Here is a 17,511-nt window from a genome sequence, read left to right on the forward strand (position 1 = left end):
TTATTCAGATTTTAATCATTAAGTGTGTTTGTTTTTTTTTACTTCACAATCACTTAATGGGTCAGAATAGGTCTGTATGATTAAGATCTATAACAGAGACTTAATTTCATTAAGATGATATCACATATTCATTATTAACTGCCGTCATCGCCTACCATTATCAACTACGACCATGCCGCCGCCGCCACCACCACCATATTCCACCGCCACCGCCACGCCACCATCATCCTCAATCATAGTCGCCACTATTATTGACCATCACCATCCACCATCCCAACCACTCTGGCCTCCATCATTCTCACCCACAGTCAACACTTATCCACCTCAACTACCACAACCAACCACCCCATCACAATTAACAACCACAGCTGGTACCGCCCATCATTATAACCTACCACCACCTTCCTCAATCACAAACCACCACCCGTCATTATTAACTATCACCACCCACCACCACCATCTTCAATCATAATCTCCACCACTACCAATCACTACTAGCTACTAGTATGAACCACCGTCATCAATCAAAACTACCACCAACCACCTCCTTTAGTCGGCATTCACCCGTTAGCCATCACTACCAACAACTATCATATTTTAAAAACTATATATTTTATTGATAGAATATTAGATTAGTTAGTATTTCATTTGAATTTTATGTTTATTATTTTTCAAATAAAGATAAATTTTATGCATTCAGATGTTAAAAATCAAATAGTCTTAATTATTAGTATTCAGATCCTAATACACATTTTAATATATTTAGATGTGTATTCAGATTCAGATGACTTAATCTTAATACACATCTTGATATTCAGATGTATATTCAGATTCAAACGTCTTAATCTTAAAGAAAAACAAATGAGGCGAGGAGCAACACTTGATATTCAGATGTGTATTCAGATTCAGATGACTTAATTTTGGGATCTCTGTTTGTCCCAAGTTCAAAAGTCAAAAGTGTTGTCCATTGGGTAAGCGAGGAGCAACACTTATTAAACTTAAAATTTTGTCATGGGACAAGCGAGGTCAAAAATCAATAGTGATATTGAGGGCTCGTTTAGCCATGTAAATTTTTTCACTTTTTCGAATTTTTTTTCGAAATCTGTGTTTGGTCATGAAAATTTCAAATTTCACTTGAAATTGAATTCTGGAATTTTTCAAAAATTTGAAAAATTTCAAAAAGCTATTTTCTAAAATTTTCATTTCAAATCACTCACAAAAATTCAAAAATAGCTCTAAATTGTATTCATGTTCAAAAACAACTCTAATTTTCAAATACTATTTTCACTTAATTTTTTTATAGGGTTACACCAGGGATAATCCCTTAGTCCATTTTTATTTTCCTCGGCGATGGATGCATGACGACATATATTCAAGGAGAGGCACCATGGTGTGTGCTATTTGCATATGACGTACTTTTGATTTACGAGACGTAAGGTGGTGTTAACGAGAGGCTAGAGGTTTGGAGACAGACCCTAGAATCTAAAGGTTTCAAGTTGAGTAAGACCAAGACAAAATATTTAGAGTGCAAGTTTAGCAACATAACCCAGGTAGCGGATATGGATGTGAGGCTTGATACATAAGTTATCCCTAAGAGAGAAAGTTTGAAGTACCTTGGATCAGTTATACACAAAAATAGTGAAATTGATGAAGATGTCACACATCGTATCGGAACGGGATAGATGAAATACAAGCTTACTTTGGTGTTCTGTGTGATAAGAATGTGCCACTAAAACTTAAAAGTAAGTTCTACAACTAGTTAGACCGACTATGTTGTATAGAGAAGAGTGTTGGTCAGTCAAGAACTCTCATGTTTAGAAGATGAAAGTAGTTGAGATAAGGATGTTGAGATGGATGTGCGGGCATACAAAGTTAGGAATGAGAATATCCGAAAAAAGGTGGGAGTGGCCCCGGTGGAGGTTAAGATGCGGGAGACGAGGTTGAGATGGTTCGGACATGTGAATAGGAGAAGCACAAATTCTCCAGTTAGCAGGTGTGAGAGGTTGGCCTTGGTGGGTATAAGGAGAGGTAGATGTATGCCAAAGAAGTATTGGGGATAGGTGATTAGGCAGGACATGGCGATCTGCAACTTACCGAGGACATGACCCTTGATAGGAAGGTATGTAGGTTGAGAATTAGAGTAGAAGGTTAGTAGGTATTCAAGCGTTCTACTTTTTCCTTCTCGTACCGTTTATTTTAATTTTAGTACGATATTTTTTTATTCTTAGATTGCTATCACTTCCTACTATTTGATTGCTATTTTTCGCTTCGCTTTTCGTATTAATTAATGGTTGTTATTGCTTGTTGCCACTACATACAATCTACTTTCCTCAGACCCCACATGTAGAAATCCACAAAGTTTGTTGTTATTGTTATTCGTAAAAGCAAGTTTTATATTGATGTGTTTAATCCAACTAATTTTTATTTTTCAAAGATTTTTATTTAACTATAACACAAAATTTAAAATATTATATTTTTCCTTCTTAAGTTAGATTTGACCCATTAGGGTTGGGTTTAAGGGGTAAACATTTGAGTAATTTATGCAAAATACCCATTGAGCTTAAACTAATTACCCTTCTTTATCCATTTGAAAACTAGTTACAATATATACATAATGAATTAAAACTAATTACCCAACCTACTTACTCATCTCACTTTTCTTACCCATTTGGCTCAACATAGCTTGATTTGGCTTGGATTGGTTTGAATTTAATTGGCTTGGCTTGGCTTGGCTTGGCTTGGCTTGATTTAATTTGGCTTGGCGTGAATTGGCTTGGAATGACTTGGTTTTAGTAGTTTAGTTTGACTTTATTTGGTTGGAAGAGCTAAGCATTAAAAAAATGGATAGACGAAAAACTTTATGGGTAAAGCGAGTGAATAGTGGTTGTGGGTGGGTATTTAAAAAAGATTCCCTAAAAATTTTACGGGGTACCCTATTTGGTCACCCATATTTAGCATGTACTAATTTTTTTTTCTTCAAAAAATTTAATTAATACCCAATTTTTGGGTAACTTCATATGCTTTTCTCTTCTTCTTATATGTTGCTTTCTTCTTCTCTGTATTCATGTCTCATGTATTCAAGAGCTTTGCTATTGCTTTCTTCTTCAATGTATTCATGTCCCATGTATCAAAGAGTCGTTTCGTTTCTTGTTGTTGTTGTTGTTGTTGTTGTTGTTGTTGTTGTTGTTGTTGTTGTTGTTGTTGTTGTTGTTATTATTATTATTATTATTATTATTATTATTATTATTATTATTATTATTATTATTATTCTTCTTCTTCTTCTTCTTATTATTATTATTATTATTATTATTATTATTATTATTAGTAGTAGTAGTAGTGGTAGTAGTAGTGGTAGTAGTAGTGGTAGTAGTAGTGGTAGTAGTAGTGGTAGTAGTAGTGGTAGTAGTAGTGGTAGTAGTAGTGGTAGTAGTAGTGGTAGTAGTAGTGGTAGTAGTAGTGGTAGTAGTAGTGGTAGTAGTAGTGGTAGTAGTAGTGGTAGTAGTAGTGGTAGTAGTAGTGGTAGTAGTAGTGGTAGTAGTAGTGGTAGTAGTAGTGGTAGTAGTAGTGGTAGTAGTAGTGGTAGTAGTAGTGGTAGTAGTAGTGGTAGTAGTAGTGGTAGTAGTAGTGGTAGTAGTAGTGGTAGTAGTAGTGGTAGTAGTAGTGGTAGTAGTAGTGGTAGTAGTAGTGGTAGTAGTAGTGGTAGTAGTAGTGGTAGTAGTAGTGGTAGTAGTAGTGGTAGTGGTAGTGGTGATAGTAGTAGTGGTAGTAGTCGTAGTGGTAGTGGTCGTAATGGTAGTGGTAGTGATGGTGGTGGTGGTAGTAGTAGTGCTGATGGTGGTGGTGGTGATAGTGATGGTAGTGGTAATAGTGGTGGTGGTTGTAGAGGTGGTGGTGGTAGTAGTGGTAGTAGTGATAGTAGTGGTGGTAGTAGTAGTAGTGGTGGTAGTAGTAGTGGTGGTGGTAGCGGTGGTAGTAGTGGTAGTAGTAGTATTTGAGGTTTCAGGTATATTTCTTGACTCGTTCGAGGACGAACGTTTGTTTAAGTTGGGGAGGATGTGATGACCCGGCCAGTCGTCTCATAAGTACCGCTCCGTTTCCCCCATTTCTACTTTATTATGCTTCGTTATTCGTGTTTTATATGATCGAGTTGAGTAGGTTGCGTTCGGAGTGATTTGGTAAGAAATGAGACACTTAGTCTCTTTTGAGAAGGTTCAAGTTGGAAAAGTCAACTGGATGTTGACTTGTGTGTTAGAGGGCTCGGATGAGAGTTCCGATGATTCGGTTAGCTTCCGGAAGTGATTTATGACTTAGGAGTGTGATCGGAATTGGTTTTGAAGGTCCGGTGTAGAATTAGGCTTGAATTGGTGAAGTTAATATTTTAGCAATTTCCGGTTGGTAGGTGAGATTTTGATCTGAGGGTCGGAATGGAAATCCGAGAGTTTCTATAGCTTCGTTATATCATTTGGGATGTGTGTGCAAAATTTCAGGTCATTCGGACGTGGTTTGGTTGGGTTTTGGATCGAAAACGTATTTCGGAAGTTTTAAAAAAATTAGGCTTGAATCTGATGTGTTTCCGGTTATTTGATGTTGTTTGAGGTGCTTTGATGATTGGAACAAGTTTGAAAAAGGTATTGGGTCATGTTGGTGCTTTTGGTTGAGGTCCCGGGGGCCTCGGGGTGAATTCGGATGGTTAATGGGAAGATTTTGGACTTAAGAGATTTCAGAAGTTGCTGCTTCTGGTATTTCCGCACCTGCAGATTGGGGACCGCAGGTGCGGTGCCGCACATGCGGAAGAAGAGCTGCAGAAGCGGTTTGGGAAGAATAGCCAGGAATCGCAGATGCGGCATATGGACTGCACCTGCGGAGTCGCAGATGCGGCTCGTGGACCGCAGATGCGGAACCTGGCCCCCTAAGTGATTTTCGCAGATGCGAATGAATTACCGCAGAAGTGGTACCGCAGGAGAGGTGGTGGGATCTCAGATGCGAAAACCCCTGGGCAGAAAGTTTATAAGTCATTTTATCCGCAATTTTGAGCCATTTTCCACCATAGTTGAACATTTTGAGAGCTCTTTGAGGGAGATTGAAGAGGGATTCAAGGAGAAGTAATTTGAGGTAAGATTTATGAACCTAAAACGTGATTCTATTGTGAAATTAACCTAGAAATTCATGGAACCTAAGCTAAAAATGGAAGAACTAGGGCTTGGGATTTTGAACTTTTAAATTGGGATTTGAAAGACCATTTGAAGTCGGATTTGAGAACTTTTGATATGTATGAACTCGTGGGAGGATAAGGAATCCGTTGATGTAAAAATTTCCGAGTTTCGAGAAGTGGGCCCGGGGCTCGAATTTTGCTAATTTCGGGATTTTTGATATTTTTTGATTGTTTTCGCTTGAGCTTTGTTCCCTTAGCATATTATGATGTATTCGCTCTAATTTTGGATAGATTCGACGCGCGTGGAGGCCAATTCGAGGGGCAAAGGCGTCGCGAGCTAGAGTTGTAGCTGGTTCGAGGTGAGTAATGAATGTAAATGATGTCCTGAGGGTTTGAAACCCCGGATTTGCACATCGTAGTGCTATATTGAGGTGAGACACACACTGGATGATGAGCGTGGGGTCTTTTACTACTGGTGATTGAGACTTGGTCCGTCCCGACTGATGATTTTACCGCGTGTTTGACTGAAACTTATTTGTTATCATCATGATTTGGGTTAATTGCCATATTTGGGCTTTGTGCCAACTATTTGAACCCTTCAGAGATTTTGACTGATTTTCCTCACTATACTTGTTAAAAATCATATCCTCAGTCATGTTTCTATCTGTTTTAAACGATTCAAGTTGGTTTTATCATACTATTCCAAAATAAGAGGAATTTGTGGGCTGAGATCCCTATCTTCTATTATTGTGCCCGAAAGGCTGTAAGGTTAATGACTGAGAGGGGTTGAGAACCCAATGGTGGGGATATTATATATGTTATGGATCGGGCTGCACGCCGTAGAAAATACTTATATGGATCGGGGTGTATACCGCAACAATATAACGCTTGGGCTGTAGGAGCCCTTCCGGAGTCTGCACACCCCAGTAAGCGCAGTCGACTATCTATATGGATCGGGCTGCATGCCGTAGCGATGTGGGCATCGGGCTGCATGCCACAGCGGTTATTCTGATTTCTGTTATTATGAGAGATATATGGGTCGAGAGCTGAGAATGAACACTAAGTGATGAGAGTGAGCCCGAGCAGCTGATACTGTTCTGAGTGATTGTTACTGTGCCCGAGGGCGGATTTCTACTTGTTATTTACCTGCTAAATTACCTGTTTTACTTGGTTTAAAGGAATTTCATTTGACTTTTTCATGGATTTACTGCTTTAAGTGATCTTACTACTTTAAGTGATCTTACTGCTTGATATAGAATTATTTTGTGCCTTTACGTGTTTTCTTGCTTTCAGCCATTATTTATGATTATTACTCACTGAGTAGGAGTACTCACATTCCTCCCTGCACCGTGTGTGTAGATTCAGGCTTCGCAGAGTCCGCTCCTAAGTGCTGATCCTTCCAGTCCAGGTAGTGTTTTTTTTTCGAAGACTACGAGGTAGCTGTTGGCGTCCGCAGCCCCCGTGCCTCCCTTATCTTACTATTTTTATGTTCTTGAACTTCTGTATAGGATTTCGTATCTAGTAGACTAGCATCCGGATTTATTAGTTGCTCATGACTTGTGACACCCCGATTTGGGCTGTGTCGGGATGGCTTTTACTGTTGTTAGCGTAAATTCTGCAAATTATGGATATTATATAATGCTTTAGAACTGTTTATGATATTTAACTATTTAAAAAAGGTGTTCTATTTTGGTGTGGTTGGCCTTGTCTTCACGAGAGGCGCCATCACAACCGAGTTCGGGAATTGGGTCGTGACAAGTTGGTATCAGAGTCTAGGTTACATAGGTCTCACGAGTCATGAGCGAGTATTGTAGAGTCTCACGGATCGGTACGGAGACGTCTGTATTTATCCTCGAGAGGCTGCAGAACCCTTAGGAAAAAACTTTATATTCTTGAAATTCTTGTCGTGCGAACTTGTTGGTCCGAGTACTAAACTTCTGATATTCCATTCTCTCACAGATGGTGAGGACGCGAGCTTCCGGACGAGGTGGATGACCACCAGTGCCACCAGCTGAGGCCACTAGAGGCCGTGGACGCGGTCGTGGTCGGGGTAGAGGCAGAACAGCGAGGGCAACACCCGTTGATCCACCAGCTACCCCAACTCCGGATCAGGCTCCAGCAGCACCAGTTTAGGCACCAGCTGTGCCCATCATGATCCCGGGTCTACAGGAGGCCTTGGCACAAATCTTGACAGTTTGCACTGGCTTGGCTTAGGCAGTTTCAGCCACCACAGTAGCAGCAGCTACTTCACAGGCCGAGGGAGGCAACCAGACACCCGCTGCTCTCACACCTGAGCAGGTAGTGCAGGGACTACAGACACCAGGGTACCTCCAGCCCAACCGGTTGCACCAACTCAGGAGCTTGTTGTGCCAGTTGTGCTAGATGATGAGTAGTGTCATCTTGAGAGGTTTGGTAGACTCCAGCCTCCGTCGTTCAGCGGTGCTGAGGGCGAGGATACCCAGGGTTTTCGTGTCAGTGGATGCTCCGTACAGCAGAGATTCTTGAGACTAGTGGTGTGGCATTTACCACCTTTAAGTTTTCTGGGGCTGCCTTCACTTGGTGGGAGGCGTATGAGAGGCGTAGGCCTATGGGAGCAGCGTCCCTCACTTGGCAGGAGTTCTCCACTCTCTTCTTGGAGAATTATGTACCGTAGTCTCGCAGAGAGGAGCTGCGTAGACAGTTTGAGTGGTTGCGACAGGGGGATATGACTGTGTCACAGTATGAGTCGAGGTTTTTTGAGTTGGCTCTTCATGCCGTTTGGATGGTTCCGACAGATCGTGAGAGGATTAGGAGATTTGTTGATGGCCTTAACTATCATCTCTGTATTCTTATGACCAGAGAGAGAGTGTTGGGTGCTACGTTCGAGGAGGTGGTTGATATCACTTGCGAGATTGAGATGGTTCGCCGTCAGGATCAAGAGGAGAGGGAGTCCAAGAGGCCTCGAGGATCGGGCAGTTACAATGGTGCTCCTTCAAGGGGCCAGTTCCAGCATGGTAGAGGTCGTTCTTTCATGCCTGCTTAGTCGGCCAGTCCAGAGTATCGCGGGGCATCTTTGGGTCATGGTCATCATGGATCTCAACGGGGCCAGTCATCACTCAGTGCCCTACCAGCCTAGACCTCATCACGTGCCCCATCAGTCCAGGGTTCTTCCATGCCAAGTCCTTCTACTGGTCATTCTGGTGCCAGGGGTTCCCTTCAGTCCCCATCTCCAGCACCGGGTAGTTGTTATGAGTGCGGAGAGTTTGGACATATGAGGAGGTAGTGCCCTCGACTTCGTGATGGTCAGCTTCAGCAGAGGCGTCAGCCCTCGACTTCTGCTCCAATTACTTCACCACCCGCCCAGCCAGCTAGGGGTGGGGGTCAGGCAGCCAGGGGTATCCCCAGAGGGAGAGGTCGATCAGGCAGTGGCCAGGCTCGTTTTTATGCTATTTCAGGCAGGACAGATGCTATTGCTTCAGATGTTGTCATTACAGGTATTGTTTCCGTCTGCCACAGATATACCTCTGCATTATTTGATCCCGGTTCCAACTATTCTTATGTGTCCTCGTATTTTGCTCATAATTTGGGTACGTCCCGAGAGTTTCTTGCTTTACCTGTTCATGTATCTACCCTGGTGGGCGATACTATTATTGTAGACCGTGTGTACCGGTCATGTGCGGTGACTATTGGGGGTCTGATGATCCGAGTGGATCTATTGCTATTGAGCATGGTGGATTTTGATGTCATTTTGGGCATGGATTGGTTATCTCTGTGTCATGCTATTCTATACTGTCATGCTACGACAGTCACTTTGGCTATGCCGGGTGTACCGCGGATCGAGTGGCGTGGTTTGATTGATTATGTTCCTAGTAGAGTGATATCTTTCTTGAAGGCCCAACATATGGTTGGGAAGGGGTGCCTTTCATATTTAGCGTTTGTGAGGGATGTGGGAGCTGAGACTCCTAGCATTGATTCTGTTTTAGTTGTGAGGGATTTTCCCAATGTGTATCCTGCAGACCTGTCGGGCATGCCACCGGACAGGGATATTAATTTTGGTATTGACCTGGTGTCGAGCACTCAGCCTATTTCTATTCCGCCGTATCATATGGCACTAGAAGAGTTGAAAGAATTGAAGGAGCAGCTTCAGGAACTCCTAGATAAGGGGTTTATTCGGCCTAGCGTGTCACCTTGGGGTGCACCCGTTCTGTTTGTGAAGAAGAAGGATGACACCATGAGAATGTGCATTGATTATATGCAATTGAACAAAGTAACAATTAAGAACAAGTATCCCTTGCCTCGCATTGATGATTTATTTGACCAGCTTTAGGGAGCGAGAGTGTTCTCCAAGATTGATCTCTGTTCGGGCTATCACCAGTTGAAGATCAGGGATTCAGATATTCTTAAGACTGCTTTCAGGACTAGATATGGTCATTATGAGTTTCTTGTCATGTCTTTCAGGCTGACCAATGCCCCAGCAGCGTTCATGCATTTGATGAATAGTGTACTTCAGCCTTATCTGGATTCATTCGTTATAGTATTCATTGATGATATTCTGGTGCACTCTCATAGTCAGGAGGAGCACGCGGAGCATTTGAGGGTTGTATTGCAGAGACTGAGGGAGGAGAAGCTTTATGCAAATTTCTCCAAGTGTGAATTTTGGCTTAGTTCAGTGGCTTTCTTGGGACACGTGGTGTCCAGTAAAGGTATTCAGGTAGATCCAAAGAAGATAGAGGCGGTTCAGAGTTGGCCTAGACCGTCCTCAGCCACAGAGATTCGTAGCTTTCTTGGGTTGGCAGGCTATTATCACCGGTTGTTCAGGGATTCTCATCTATCGCATCGTCCTTGACCAAGTTGACTCAGAAGGGTGCTCCATTTGTATGGTCGGACGAGTGTGAGGAGAGCTTTCAGAAGCTCAAGACAGCTTTGACCACAGCTCCAGTATTGGTTTTGCCATCAGCTTCAGGTTCATATACTGTATATTGTGATGCCTCGAGAGTTGGGATTGGTTGTGTATTGATGCAGGAGGGTAGAGTTATTGCTTATGCTTCTCGTCAGTTGAAGCCCCATGAGAAGAATTACCCTATTCATGATTTGGGGTTGGCTGCCATAGTTCATGCATTGAAGATTTGGAGGCACTACTTGTATGGCGTATCTTGTGAGGTATTCAGTGATCATCGCAGTCTTCAACATTTGTTCAAGCAAAAGGATCTTAGTTTGAGGCAGCGGAGATGGTTAGAGTTGCTTAAGGATTATGATATCACCATATTGTACCATCCGAGAAAGGCCAATGTGGTGGCCGATGCTTTGAGCCAGAAGGCAGTGAGTATGGGGAGTTTGGCATATATTCCAGTTGGGGAGAGATCCCTTGCAGTTGATGTTCAGGCCTTGGCCAATCGGTTTGTGAGATTAGATATTTCAGAGCCCAGTCGGGTGTTGGCTTGTGTGGTTTCTCGGTTTTCCTTATATGATCGCATCAGAGAGCGCCAGTATACACTACCATAAAATGGGCCTATGGGAACAGTTATTTTGGCAACGGTTTGTAAACCGTTGCCATAGAGTAGATATAGTAACCGTTGCAACCGTTACAATAGAACTTTGGGTGGTATAACACACTTTGGACATAAAACCGTTGCAATTGTAACAAAACTGTTGCCATAGAGATTTGTTTAGCAACGGATTTGTAAACCGTCTCAATAGGCATGTATATTGGAACGGGTTTAGCAAAAAAAATTCTATGGGAACGATTATTCATTTCCCTCGTTTTTTCGCTAAAATTCATTGGCCCGCCTATCATTTTATTTTTTTTAACTAATTTAATAAAGTAAATAAAATAAACCCCATCTCCACCTCCAATAATCGACACATCCAAACTCCCATCTCTAAACTCTTTTCTTGCCAAACTCCATTAATCCAAACTCCATTAATGGCCGAGTTTCAGGTTTAATAAATCTTCTCTTAGTCGATTTTTAGATTTATTTTGTCACTTTCACTCTCTCTATATCTATGCAAATACATCTTCATTTGACCACCAAAATCATCAAACCCTAGAGTTCCCAAAGCCCAAAACTTGTCGTCGTTCACCATTTTCCATCGGTCTTTCCGGCACTTCTCCAAAGGTTTGTCGGTTACAAATCCAATAAACTCAGATATCCACTTCTTCAAGGACAGTTGCTAGCCTTCCCCAAATCCTCAAATTCTAAAATCAGATTTGTGCTCGAATCAGAGAAGCCAAAAATCGCCATAGCCTGGTAATTTTCTCTCTTCTTTTGGTCTTTTTTACTGTTTTTGTTACCATTGCTATATCGTTTTTTACTGCGTTGGTTACCAAAATCTCCATAGTCATGGAGATCAGATTTTTACTGGTCTTTTATGTTAGTTAGGAATCGAGTTTCAAAGAAAGAAGAATCCAGAAAAATACACTTTCGCTTCTTGCTTCTGATTTGATTTTTGCTTTCTATAAGTGAAATTCAATTGAATTTGAGGGTCGTGTGAGTTTATCGCATGTTGAAGATTCTGTTTGAGGTCTGTTCATGGTCTTAATCGTGGTCCTTTGTTCGATATTGTCACTGTTTCTCGTTGGATTTTTTGTATCGAAGGAGTGTGACTTGCTGATTTTTCCACTGTTAATTAGAAGACTTCAGTTTAATAAGTTCATTTTTGTTTTCCCCATCTCATTAAATTTTAGTTAGATTTTATATTCTTCCGTTACTTGTGTTCTGTTTTACTTCCGTGTTTATGAGTATCAAATTTGTTTCCTCAGTAAAGATTCAGGACGTTCCATCAATTTTCTTAAATGTCTGCCTATGAAATTCAGGACCTGTGGGAATAAGGAAAATGTCTTAAACTTCTCCTTGGGTGAACTCATGTTGGTAGGACTTTCCATCAGTTTTCTTCCTTCACTTGATGGTTTGTCCATGGCCAATGAACCTTAAACGTTAAGGTTAAGTGAATTTGCCACAAAAATAACAGAACAATGTTGAGCTAAAAGATTGTTGTGGAAATTAATATTTTTGGCCTGGTATGCTCGGTAATTTGGTGAGGTTTTGGTTTGTAGTTGGACTTGATAAGATTATGGCAAACCATACTACTGAAGGTCCTGAAATGCTACTTAACATCAGTTTCTGTTTAAATGCGAGTGTCAGTAGAAATTGAAGTGAAAGCCGGCCCTTGTAGAGGGTTATAGAATGGTTTTTGAAAGCTAGCTCGTACATTTCTTACCTATTAATATACCAAAAGGAGTTTCTAGTATGAGAAATAAAACCATACGTTTTCACTTGTTTTAACTACGGAAAGATTAAGACGGTCAAAGGTCTTGAAAAATTAGCAAGTTATCAAGCAGAATATAGAACTATCAGAAAATACATCCTTTCATCATAACTATCATTTGTATTCATATGCCTAATCAAATTTTCAGGTTTCTTCAGTAAAGATTCTGTTTTTCACCTATCTAGTTACCAATTTCAAGTAGACACCTTTTTCAGAAGAAAGAAGAAGCAAGATATTTGGCGAGGTAAACCTTCTGCTTTCGCTCAGTTTGTCTTCTTTCTGGTTTGCAACTGACTGTGTATGTTTGTGCTTTTGAAACTGAAAATGGGTGTAGTTTAGCCTTCTAAAACTTATTGTCTAGGTCTTTCTGGTGTGACATTGCTTCTTTATTTTTGTGCTTTTGAAACTGAAGGTGGTTGTAGTTAAATTTCTGAAATTTTGGATGAGGGTTTATATAGCCTATCCCAACTAACTTAGGATTAAGGTGAAATATACCAAGGTATGAAGTTTCCAATGTCCAATAAACATGGATGATATTTCTTATTTCTTACACTAACCCAATTGCACTAAATTTGTAGGAAAAATATGACATTCCTGACGAGGCGAAACAATGGGTTTTTGAATCAGTTTGTAGTGCTTGGAGAAAGTATACGACTCAATTGAAGGCAACCCACTTCACAGCCTATGAGAATGATGAGCTTAGAATGGAGAATAGTCCAGTAGATGTTCCAGAATCTCACTTTAAGGATCTTCTTAAATATTGGAACTCCAATCCACACAAGGTAATTACATCCAGAATCTCTTGTCTTGTTTTAATATAATTGGGTACCACTGTACCAACAGCAGTAGTTCTTTTTCATACTGTTCTTTTCTTTTAGTCTTTTGAGTCTGGTTGTTCAACGGTATAGATTGCATGATTTTGATGGCTGGAAACTTTGCCAATATAAGAGGATAATTCTTTTTACATTGGTCTTCCTCCCTTCCCCTTCAGGATATAAGCTAACTGAGACATCAAGTACTATTTTAAATAGCAAAAAAGAAAAATACTAACTCTCAGTAAACAGCTAGCTAGCTTGTAAAAAGAATTCAGAACCATTTAATTTCTTGAAAAAACAAACAGGAGAAGGAGAACATATATTGAATGAAAGAACATCTACTAATTGAAAGAACTGCATCCTTTAAAAAAAATCTCTCCATATGAACCTGGGAAGACTATAATATGCTTTATCTGAAATTCCCCTATGGGTTTACATGAGGAATGGGATAAGAAGCTCCTGCAGGCTGGATAGAAGCTCAACCAACAGTTCACCAAGAAAAGCAAAATGATCAAAGTTCACTCAACAAAGAAATTCAGTGTATTCAATATATTATGATTCTTTCCTTTGGAAAAACTTGGAATATTTAACTGTAGTCATACATAAAGCCATCTTCTACACTTATTTTTGGTGATTTGTGTGGCATCTGGACTGGACATATTAGTGTTGAAGACACATAAGTTGCTTGTTTGTTCAATTTCAGCATATGCTGACGGTCTATATACCTTGCTTTACATTTGAGTAATGATAGGACATGCTTTCTGAATAAAATTTTGACTTGTCCACATTTTGTGTATGTTTTAGTTATCTATGAGAGTTTGCTTTTTCCCCTTATCAATTGTACCAATGGATTAAAATGCTATTTGTAATTTGTTAGAAACGATTCATTTTAGCAAAATGGTTCATATATTTTCAACCTAAGAGATAATACATGTTGTGCATCCATTACAACTGAAAAAATAGAGAGTACTGCAAATTTTGCGGAGCTGCATCTTTGGGATAGTTTCATATTGGCTGTCTCTCTTTTTGGTTTTTATGATTGAGCTTTCATCTTTAAAATTTTGATGGGAGCAGGGGACTAAACTTTAGAATGTGAATTATAGTTTTGTTATACTATGCATCTTCCCCTCAAGAAGTAGCTGAAGTTGTCTTCAGAATAAATGATAATTAAATGACATGGTTATGACCATCTAAACTCTAAATTTCAAGCACCTGATTAATTGTTATACAACAAAAAGTATTTACTTGTTAAGTAGTCTAATTTCTTGGAAAACATATATTTAATACTACTACAAACATCTCTCTTTGAAGCTAATTTAGTTACTTCTCAGATAAGCATAATTAATTTGACTAAACTAAAATCACTCTCCTCAATGGACCTTGTTTTCTTGCTAACATGATGTAGCTATCCAAACCCTTTAATTGCTTTAGAAATCTTAACAACCAACCTTGAAATCCTTTGTCCAAGAATGAGGGCTTGTAGAGATTGGTGTGGGTAATAGGCATAATTGTTGGTTGCTATTGGTTGACTCATTTATTTGCAGAAAATATCTGAAACCAATACAGAGAATCAAAGTAAGTTGAAGTGTCCGCACACTGCTGGCAGAACACCTTTTGCTCTAATTCGTGAGGTTTGAAGTTTTACCTTTTTTATTTTTTTAAATTATGAACTTGCTAACTTTATATGGAAAGATTCTTATACTTGTTTTCATGTAACTCGGAAAAAAGAAGGAAATCTCTGATACTTCAGATACTCTATTAAGTAACGGCATCTTTGTGGCTACAAGAAAAAGAAAACTTGGCCGAGTATACAAAAGCTCATATGACAATATGATTAGTAAAATTGTACGAGATTTATAATTTAAAGTTTGTCGTGATTATTTATTTGTTCTTATTATTGATTTAATTTTAGTTACTTAAAACTCTTTTATCTCGTATTTGGTTTGTAGGCTGAAATGGAGAGAATACAATCAACTCAGAAAAGTGAAGATGGTAGTCATTTTAGTTGACGTTTTTGCATCAGTCATGGGACATGAACATCTAGGTCCCGTGAGATTGTATGGACGAGGGGTTAGAAAGACTTTATTAAACGGGCAAAAAGGGAATCTTGGATCTTTTTTAGATGTTGATGAGAGGATGCAGCACAAAATAGAGGAAATGGAAGAGAGGATGCAACAAAGAATGCATGAAAAGTTGAACGAATAAAAGGATGCTATGGAACAAAATATTACAATGAACGTCATCGCATGACTTCAGCGTTTGAACCCAGATTTGCAACTTGATCCTGACATGTTAAGGCTCAGTGCACGTTCACCTGTAGATGCTTCCTCTGTACAATAAGCTGTTGTTCAACTAAATAGTCGACCATCTGCTGGTAGTAACAATCAAGGTCAGTACGTACCAAATGTTATACATCTTCTTCTATTTCTTCTTAGAGCTTTAGTTGGACTGGTATCACTTGTACATCTGCATTTCCAGCATTTGTTTCCTGTTTGTGGACTTGCAATGAAAGTGTTACTTGTGACTCTACTGCTTCATATTGAGGTAAAAGTGCGAGCTCTGTCATTGTAGCAACTTCTGTATCTGCTGATGTTGCTGTATTTTGCATTGTTTCTGGATTCTGTTTTGTCAAGCTATTAGTTTCTGCATTCAAGCCTGCTGCTTCCGTTTTTCTTGTCTGTTGTTTCCTTTTCTTTTGGCTGGGATTAGATTTTGACTTGGATGTGCTTGGTTGTGTTCCTATAGCTTCTATATCTTGATCAACAATGCTCATGAAACCCTTCTCTATTAGGTTACCAGAAGTTATTACTTTGGGTTGGTAGTGGGAGTTGTCTGATCTCCAACTTTCTCACCATTCTCCTGCTGCCCTGCTGTATCAGTTTATGGTATATTTGCCTTGTCTGTAGTCTGAGTTGTCTTGGTGTGTGGTTTTCTATTGTAGTGTTCGGGGGTTTCCAGGTTTTCTGTTATGTGCTCTTTTGTTTTCAAAGCAGCACATGTGGAACAGTTGTTCATCATTGTTGTTCAGGATATCTTCAATGCTCCATTCTTTGTGTTTTTGCCTGAAAGCACTTAATGGGGACTGAGGCGTGGTTGATCCATTGTTTGATTGATTTTGCGGATAAAAGGCAAACATCACCTTTTGAGAATCAAAAAAGAGGAAGAATGTTATATACTGTTAAAATGTTCCACATTGGGTGGGGATGGGCTGTTGTCTCCTTATAGGCAACCCTCAGTTCATAATTTAGTATTTTGGGTTGAGTTACACCAATGTCCATTTTCATGTAGTATTGGTTTGTTTTGGATGAACACATTATCAAATCTGATTGTTTTTACTCTTAACTTCAGATCTTATATTGCTGCTCTTGTACTTGGCTAAGTGCTTTAGCCTTGCTGAATTTTGCTTAGTTCAATTTGTTAAATATCTTACAGCTCTTCATAAAAGAAGAGACTGAAGAAGGAAGTATCTGCATGCCTTTAGGAATCTGTTAAGCTGAAACCATGCCTTGATTGTTTCCTAGTTGTTTCTTTCTCTGTGCTATAAAATTGTAACTCTACAGATGAATATATTAAGGTAATTTGGTACCAAAACTAACACAAGGGAAAGCTGACCAAGTGATATTTATATTGATCTAAGTGGTCTCCCTAACCTCCTTTATTAATTATTTCTCAGTTTGGTTCACTCAAAGTTGTTGACTTTATCCTTTAACTTTATTCTTTACTTTTCCATCATAGCTTGATAGTTTGAAAGTCTTGGTCCTTGGTAATATTATCAGATTGTTATAATGTTGTGTATAGTTTGTTGAGATGAATAAGTTGGATTAATAAAAGAAGTACGAAAATAGTTAAATGCTTGAGTATTCTTAGACCGGGTTCTCTTGAAGGGTAATAACTTTATTTATCCTCTTTTGTAGGTGGAGTAGATCAAGAAATGGATGATGAAGACGATGAAGAACTAGACCTTACTTGAGATGAATTTTGAATTGTTATCGATGAATGTTCTAGAAATCTTTTGTTACCAACAATTTTTGAAACTTATTTACACTCTTGAAATGTACTAAACTTATGCACTCATGAGGTTGAACATTTGCTTGATAGATAATTTTGTATTATTAATAGTTTCATTCTATGATGTATTTAAATTTTAGTTTTATTATAATTTATTATATGTATAAATATTATTTATAACAGGTGCTATATTTTGGTTTTAATTGAATTGATAAAATAGCCTACCAGAACCGTTGCAATAGGACATAAATGGCGTTCTAGTAGGCAATGTAAACTGTTGCCATAGGTCTC

The sequence above is a fragment of the Nicotiana tabacum genome, chromosome 11, assembly GCF_000715075.1.
Source record: "Nicotiana tabacum cultivar K326 chromosome 11, ASM71507v2, whole genome shotgun sequence".
NCBI lineage: Eukaryota > Viridiplantae > Streptophyta > Magnoliopsida > Solanales > Solanaceae > Nicotiana > Nicotiana tabacum.